Here is a 9,084-nt window from a genome sequence, read left to right on the forward strand (position 1 = left end):
TTACTTCTGATAATAGTCATAGAATTTCTCAGATAACTAGAGTAAAATTACCTTCAAAAAGTGTCAAGATGAATTCTCTGACTTTTCCCTGACTTTTTACAAATTCTTAAAATTCCCTGACCTTTCCCTTACTTTTTATGTCCATTTTAAAATTCCCTTACTTTTCTCTGATTTCCCGGTTTTCTCTGAAAACGTTTTTTTCCGACCTAGGAGCGCGCTAAATTTTAAATTCGACGTAACTCCATATGGATAACGCCTCCAACATGGGGACTATAGCAGTCTGATAACTTCGGTTCATTTACTTCTGTTATCATGGATTGAAAAAAGGACTCGGTCATTTTCCACGGAAAATTTCCGACTTACAACACTACTTATGAGAATAGAAAAAAGGCAATTTTTGCGAAAAATCTACGTTAAAACCACCCATTTGTATTTCGCAGTCCAAATTCAATTACAGGAGACTTATAACGTTAAGATAGAACGAACACAATAGTGTAATATATATATATATATATATATATATATATTAAAGGGCTTTTGCGTGGCTTTCGTGATTTAAGGAGGTTGCATTAAAGGGGTTGTTAACCCTTCAAACCCCAGGGAAGGTACCGCAATAAAATTCAAATTATACTCGAAACCACGGAGCGCCGCGTGGAACGTTCAATTAATTCTTTGATAAGGGTGGCTCTTGGCTTATAAATCATAGGCCATTGCAACGCAGCGGGGCGGTTTTGAGCCACTCTTTGATTTTTGCACCGAAATTTAACGCTTAAGGACATTTCGGTTTTTCGGAAAAACAAAGAATTTTTTTTCGGGGCAGCGCTAATTTCGGGAAAAAGAACAATAAGAAACGGCCCTAATAGGCAAAGGAAAAACCTGACTAGGCGCTTTCCTCCTCTTACGCCGTCACAAGGCGGGGAATTTAACTTCACGGCTATTTAAACTAACTACCGCCATCTATTTGATCTTTTTGCCGCTTCCGTTCGTACGTTGGGCTATCGGCCCCGTTGCCAGCCGCCCTGTTGCCACCAGCCCCGCCTAATAAAGAGAGAAAGACACTAGGCGAGTGCTGGAAAGACAATCCAGTCAAGTTCTCCGCGATTCTCTCAACTTTTTCCGTACTTTGGGTTGTTATCTCGCCAGAAAGGGCGACTCGCTAGAAATTGTCTCGATTCGGCGAACAATGACGACTCTTCAGTCTTTTCCCTCTTTTGACTTCCAATTACAAAAGAACCATCGAGGGGGATTGTTCGTGAGTAACGTAATGGTTAGGGGGATAACCCTTACTATCAGAATAATAATAACAGCAATCGGCTAAATAATATCCGAGGCACGAGCAGAAGTCCGCTAGCATCTTTTAAAGCCTTTAAAGCAAGTGTCGGCTCTATCATTGCCTACGTTATTTTTGATTGGGTCTATGTATCAAAGATGGCTATGGTAGATCAGATCGCCGGGAAGGTGCTTCCACCTAGTATCGACTTTGAAAAACGTTTTATCGTTTATTTTTAAGTCGACAATTACGTGTTTGCCGAAAAGACAATCCAAGCGAGGTCGAATGAGCACGTGATTACAAATAGTCCTTTCTGATACGTGATTACGATTACCCAATGAACTAAAAGCATGCTTTTGGGCTACGCCATATAGGTAAATTATGCTGGGTAATGTGCCTAATCAACTTGTTTAAATTTGCACGGTGGTGACAAATGTCGATAAAGAACGCAATTATACTAGAGCCGACACTTGCTTTAATTCAGGTGGTTACAACGCGTAGATGGATGGTTGCGAGTCCTTCGCGTCACGCGAGACATCAACTTCCTACACTCACTGTTACCCTTAACAAAAACGAGCCCTAAGGATTATTGACGCTAAACCATATCTTGCCCATACTGCACCAATTTTTAGATCACTTAATATCTTAAATGTAAAGCACACATATATCTACAACTCGTTATTATTCATTTTTAAATCTCTAACCACTTTCGTACATAACCAATTTCAATTTAGTAGACTCTTAATTTATTTTACCAGAAAAAAAACTATATTTTACATACCCCCGCGGCGCGCAATTCCCTAAAATTAAAATCTATTTTCTGTGAGGGAACCAGATATTTTGATACCCTGAATACTATAACCTCAGTTGGTCTAAAATGTTTTTAAAAACAGGCTAAGCTATTTGTTCAAAATGTTACCTAACTTTATTTTACAAATAATTGTTGTATAAGAGTTTAAATTTTTATTTTGTTACTTTTCTTTGTTGCTGTAATTCTTTATTTGTGGTTTTTTTTTAATATATATTTTTTGAAAAAAAAAAAATATAAACGCCGGTTAAAAGTCATATAATGACTTAGCCGTACCATGGAAAAGTTTTTTTGACGTCTGAAATAAAGAACTTAAACTTAAAACCTCCGCAAGCCATTGAAAAGATAACTTATAAATTCAATGCGGAAGAAGCACCCAGGGCTACAAGTTCCTCTTGCAACGAGGTGAAAGTGCTCAGCCAAACCACTCAATTTTATTTGTTTTAAAAATGTATCTATAAAAGGCCTAGGTTTTCTTCTGCCTGTCACCCTTTAAATTTACTTTCCTTCCAAACAAATACCCTGGTGGTAGGCCAACGTGCTCTGCTGCTGGCCTACCAGGAAAGTAAATTTAAAGGGTGACAGGCAGAAGAAAACCTAGGCCTTTAACATCTCAACCGTTTTATTTCGGTTTCCTCTTTCCATAAAAACTAGTTGGGTTTAACGGTAATAGTTACTAGTTAGTGTAGGGAGCTGTTATCCCGCGTGAAATGAGAGGCTTGCCACCACCTTCCTACGTATTGCAACCCGGCCATCTGATTTAAAGGCATTAAATCTTAAAATTACAAGATAAAAGAGTTCGATTTCTTCTGAAAATTTCGAATAATTTTAATATTTTCCCTTACAATAATCTGCTTTAGAAATTATGTAGCAGTATTTATATGTGTATAATTTTTTATTTCTATCGATTCATACTTATTTGCAAGGGAAAACGTTTTGTGACCAGGTCTTATAGAAATATTCCAGGACTTATTTATATTTATATAGCCCTCTTTAGGATAAAAACCTGAAATATTTATAAAGCCTTCTTTAGGATAAAACACCAGAAATATTTATAAAGCCCTCTTTAGGATAAAAACCAGAAATATTTATAAAGCCCTCTTTAGGATAAAAAACCAGAAATATTTATAAATCCCTCTATAGGATAAAAACCAGAAATATTTATAAAGCCCTCTATAGGATAAAAACCAGAAATATTTATAAAGCCCTCTTTAGGATAAAAACCATAAATATTTATAAAGCCCTCTTTAGGATAAAACCAGAAATATTTATAAAGCCTTCTTTAGGATAAAAAACCAGAAATATTTATAAATCCCTCTATAGGATAAAAACCAGAAATATTTATAAAGCCCTCTTTAGGATTAAAACCAGAAATATTTATAAAGCCCTCTTTAGGATAAAAAACCAGAAATATTTATAAAGCCCTCTTTAGGATAATAACCAGAAATATTTATAAAGCCCTCTTTAGAATAAAAAAACAGAAATATTCTACAGTTATTTCCGATAATGCATTTTTGACATGATAATTATTAGTAAAACTAGTACCTTCTCGAGCTTCAAATACACGAAATAAGTAGGCTAAACTATCCATATAATTAACTCACTCTATATGACCCCATTTTCTAACGAGTCACAACTTACTAAAACTAATGCACAAAACTTGGTGCTACTAAAAATATAACGTCAAGAATATATTCAGTATAATAGAAAATATGGAGTTCGCCTTGATCATGATTCCCTTGTCAAAAACCACGCCTATCCGCCTTTGTCGTGTAATCTGTCCCCCATTATCCAGAAATTGTTGGGGGATGAAGGGGGGATACAATCAAGTTCTCTCTCTCCTTGTAGGCGGGGTATCTCTTCCGGGAATCATGAAACACAGAGACCATACATATTCTCGGGTAACCTTAATAAATTCTTGGTAACGTTGTCTTTTTTTAGGCCAAATATTATTTCTAGATTTAATTTTTTTTGTCCACCCATCTTATGAGTGTCGATAAGAGTGGAGCAATAAAGAAGGGGAGGGGGGAGGGGGGTGCACATCGACATCTTGACGTCGTCTTGTCCTGGCTCGAGGAGGAGTCAATCGCCGAGATGGCCTTTCCGTTCGCTCGCAATGATGGATGGCGTTATTAAAAACCACGACACATCTGCTCTCGCCGGAACAATAAACTTCAAAGGGCCGCGCTCGACACTCACGACATTCAGCGTCACCTATTTTTATATATATACACACACTCTTCCCAATATTATTTCACGCTGACATAAACCGACGCATTGCGACGAACCAAATAAGAAAAATAATGGCCTAAAATTCATAATCAATTTTATCTTTTTAAATCAGTTTTAAAGGAAAAGTCCAGCATCGTTAAAAATGTCATATTTTTGGATTTAAATATGGCGCGAACCTATACTCTTAATTTTCAAATCGCCGATTAATTTATCATTAATTAAGATTAATTAGCATACTCAAAATTATTATATTTAAAGGGAATATAACCTCAGGTATTTGGTGTGGAATACCAAAGTTTGCAGCTTTGGCCCCTATTGCCTTTGGCTTTAGAAATGTTTGGCGCCACTGTACAGGATAATTTGAAAAATTGAAGGGGTCTTCCATAAAGATTGCTTTGCAGGTTATATTCCCTTTAAGAAACCATTATACGAGAGCCTTTCATTTAAAATTGTGTTTTAACGACGCTGGACTTTTCCTTTAAGAAATATTAAAATTAAATACTACATATTTTATTGTCTTCAGTAACTATGCGTCATTTCAAAAATGTACCATAAAAGCCTCGTATCAAGACTATGGTTTAATTCGTGTTATTATAGATTCTGTAAATATTTGGGTAATTTTTCTATAGCATTCCATTTACAGCTCTATAGAAATTCCATAGAATTTGTCAGTAGATTAATATAACCATCTTTATTAGGATAGCATTCGTACAACAGTTCTATAAATTTATTTCATAATTTTTCTATTGAATTTTGGTTACATTTCTATAAAATTTCTACAGGTTTATTTGGTCATTTTCTGTAGGATTTTGGTTACCGTTCTGTAGAGTTTCTACAGATTTATTTAGTCATTTTTCTATAAGATTTTGAACACAGATACATTTCATAATTTTTCTATGGGTTTTTTGGTTACATTTCCATGGGATTTCTACAGATTTATTTGGCCGTTTTTCTATAGGATATTGATTACCGTTCTATAGAATTTGTACAGATTTATTTGGCCGTTTTTCTATAGGATTCTGATTACAGTTCTATTGAATTTATATGGATATTTTTGTAACGAAATATGTAGATAATTACTCTCAGAAAATAAGATGTCAAGATTGAAATCATATAGAAAATAATAATAGTAGCCCAGAGCTTATGTGCAATTCCTTAATAATACCTTCAAGCATAAAATAATGAGAACAGGTATAGTTGTTCAAGAACATATTTAGATCATAGAGAACCTAGATGACTACCTGTATAGAGAACCAAAAAATAGAATAAGGCAATTCAAATTGAAACAGTGACGTGAGTTTTCGAGAGGTGTTTTTACAATGTTTTTATTGAGGCTCCACTATTAATAACCACTATCCGTAATCGGTGTACAAGCTTGTATTTTTGAGTGTATACTAAAGAGATTACGTAATCGATTACAGATTTAACACTACCAAAGTCTATACTCGCTGTAATCGGTGTACAGAATTTAAGGAAGTGGTTAGCCCTTCAATTTATAATGAATTAAATTAAATTGTTAGCTTCAGCTTTTTTTAAATTCGCGTGAACTAAATTAAGAGTTTAAACGAATATATATGTGTTGTGTCGAATGATAAAAGAAACCATTCCTATGACCGATACTAGATGGCGCTATACCATAGCGATAATGTTTCACTTAAGTACCATTTTTAGCCGATCATAAAACAAGCACAATTTATTTTAAGCCAAGAATTAATACCGTAAGACCTAGGAGCAACAAACAAAGCACCTTACACAAGGAGAACGTAACCTGTCAAAAGTCGTGTATTTTCTCGCGTACAGTTTTCAATGGTTAGACGCTTTAGCGCCTGCTGCCGTCGGAAGGGGGAAATTCGGAAATTGTCGTCTCCCTTTCCGTTAAACGTTCAGTGTAAAGGGTCGTCCAATGAAATTTGTACACAACATTGCGTTAGCGTGTTTAAAGGCTAGCTGCGTTCTCCTTGTGTTTGTTGCTCCTAGGTAAGACCGGCTTCAAAATTAGTATTATTTTATTAAACCTAGTTTTATCAAGGTTTATAGTCCTCGTAACGGTAAACGCTTACTTTCTCAGTAATCTAACTACGTTCTTGACCTCTTGCGTAAAAAATGAGAGTATCGCTCGGCTCCAATAAATCGAAAATTGTTGAGAATAATCATAATAGAAAACGGAGGAAAAGGTAGTCGAAGGACCGGAGGAGGGGGGGGGGGGCTAGTTCCTAATTTGTAGCCGTGGCAGCGCGAGTTTCCGGCTCGACGGGAAAGCTGCGGGCGAAGGGGTAAATAATATTCATCGAAGGGTAGTGCAGCGAGATAACTCAACGGAGAAGGCGAGAAAATGAGAGTGGAAAAGGCCCCCGGGCCCGGGCCTGGAACGAGGAAAAGGATAACTATACTTTACCATCGAAGTTGTATCTCTTAGATTCCGCTCCTGAGGCGTTTCGGGAGCTAAAAAAATATATATCTACTGGCGAAAATGTTTTGGGCCAAAGATAGCGAACGCTGTTTCTTTCGCGGTGGAGAGTTGAGAGGATAGCTCTAACATTACGTAGTACAGCTCCCCTTTTCTGATAAACTATGAAGGGGGTTTACAAGATGGGGGCAAAATGGTGTCCTCGGCAATTACGAGAAACTACTGGCAATGTGTTCAGTCAAGAGCAAAAATTTCGGAGGTTTGGCGAAAGAAAAAATGCCCGTGAACGTCAGACTCTCCTCTCCATCGTAAAGTCTGGCTCCGGGCTCGGTTTACCCCTCGCTTCATACGACTACTACACTAACTTTACAAGCTTGTTTTTCTCTCCACTACCGCGAAAAAGGTCCGTTCGTATTAAGGTTATGCGAGAACCGATTTAAGTCTCTGAGAACGTGCGAGTCTGTCTTTCAAGCCCGTTGCTATGATATAAGGGGGTGGCGGAGTGGCTAGCACTTTCGCCTCGCAGCGAGATCCACTCCTTCCGCGTTGAGTTAGCAAGTTCTCTCCCCACTTGTTAAAGGGGTTTTCCTCCGAGTTGTTCGGTTTCCTCTTTCCATAAAGACTTGTAGAGGTTAATGGTAATAATGAGGGTAGGGAGATGTTGGTTCGCGTGGAATGAAGGACTTGCCACCACTCTCCTTCGCATTGTAACCCGGCCACCTGTTTAATGACTTGGGCCTACGGTGGAGTCTTGGGTATTATCCTACCTGATTATTATTAATACTGCTATTACTTGACATTGGCACCCGTAGACATTTTCTAAGGAGTGATATTATTCACACATTTTTTAGTGAATTCATTACCCATGAAAGGAGAGCAGTTTTCTTATGTTTGTTACCCCCGTGCGGACGTCCATGGTATATGAGTTATTATATCATAAGGAGACCTACATTTTTCCAATTGTAACGCACCATCGTAAGAATGTTTTCGTTTAAATTTAGAGGAAACTTGAATAATTAGTTACGGAAAAGTTCTTAATTTAGCTCGTGTAACTTTTATTAAAGATAATTTAATAATTTAATTTATTTAATTAATCAGAATAGCGGTAGAATTTTAATTATCAGAGAAAAACATATTTGCTTGAATCTAAGCTATTTCGAGAAGAAATATATTATCAAATCAACCCCTGACAAATGGCTTTACTATAACGATTTGATTTGCATTTTAAATCGGGCTTTTATAAATAGGTCTTCTCTTACGTTATTAGTAATCTAAATATGTTTTTGGAAGTATATATTCCTACGCATATTAACCGGCCACCTGAATTAATGGCTTTAAAAGTCGCTTAGCAGATTATTATTTTAAATTACAATTATTTACCCAGTAGTAATTATTTGTTATCAAACGACATTAACACGCGAATTAGGTGGAAGCCTCAGCCGTGGTCTAGCCTCGGTACTTCTCCTAGTACACAAGAGTGCTGCGGGTGGAACACTTCTACAGGCGCTGGTAGGCCAAAAATAGACCAATGGGATAATTGGAAGCCTCAGCCGTGGTCCAGCCTCAGTACTTTTCCTAGTCTAAAAATAGACCAATGGGATTATCTTCCAAATGCTTTTTCGGGTGATTGGATAAAGATGCGCTTCTAATTGTCCCATTGGTCTATTTTGGTAATACCAGCGCTTGTAGAAGTGTTCGACCCGCAGCACTCTGGTGTACTAGGAGAAGTACCGAGGCTGGACCACGGCTGAGGCTTCCACCCTGTGTAAATAATATCAAATTACCATTGTGACAAAACTCGGAAAAACTGATGAATTCTTTACTGTTCATGGATAACTACAATGTGAACAGATCCCTGTACGTGGGGGAGCAGGTTTGAGCCACGCGTCATCGCCGTAAAAAGTGAAGTTGGGCTCGCTTGAGCAATAAGTGAGCAGCCAACAAGACGAAATTCGTTAAGGAAACTCTGAAAGTGGTGGCGATACAGCTCCCTCTCGAAGATCACGAAAAATGTAATAAATAAATAAATAAACCAATTCCCGTTTCATTTTGGATTTCAGTGCTATATATCTGGCAGCTCTATCGCAAGCGGGGAGTCACTGAAAACTATTCGTAAGGCTAAGAATGTATTGAGGCTAACGGATAATATATTTCCGCAGCTCTAGTCTTCGTTTTCATGATGCCTGAAAAATATTATTCACGTACACGAAGACAGAAACCGCGTTCTTACCGGGAGAAAGGTGGAAATATTACACGAGGAAAGCCAACAAGGCGTGGTTTTTCTTTAAGGGATCACGAGGTGAACAGATAGCTGCGGGTATATTATCTCTTCAACGGTATACAATTTTCGTCAGAATTTTCATATTC

The sequence above is a fragment of the Leiobunum rupestre genome, chromosome 7 (genome assembly GCF_980474605.1).
Source record: "Leiobunum rupestre chromosome 7, qqLeiRupe1.1.hap1, whole genome shotgun sequence".
NCBI classification, from domain to species: domain Eukaryota; kingdom Metazoa; phylum Arthropoda; class Arachnida; order Opiliones; family Sclerosomatidae; genus Leiobunum; species Leiobunum rupestre.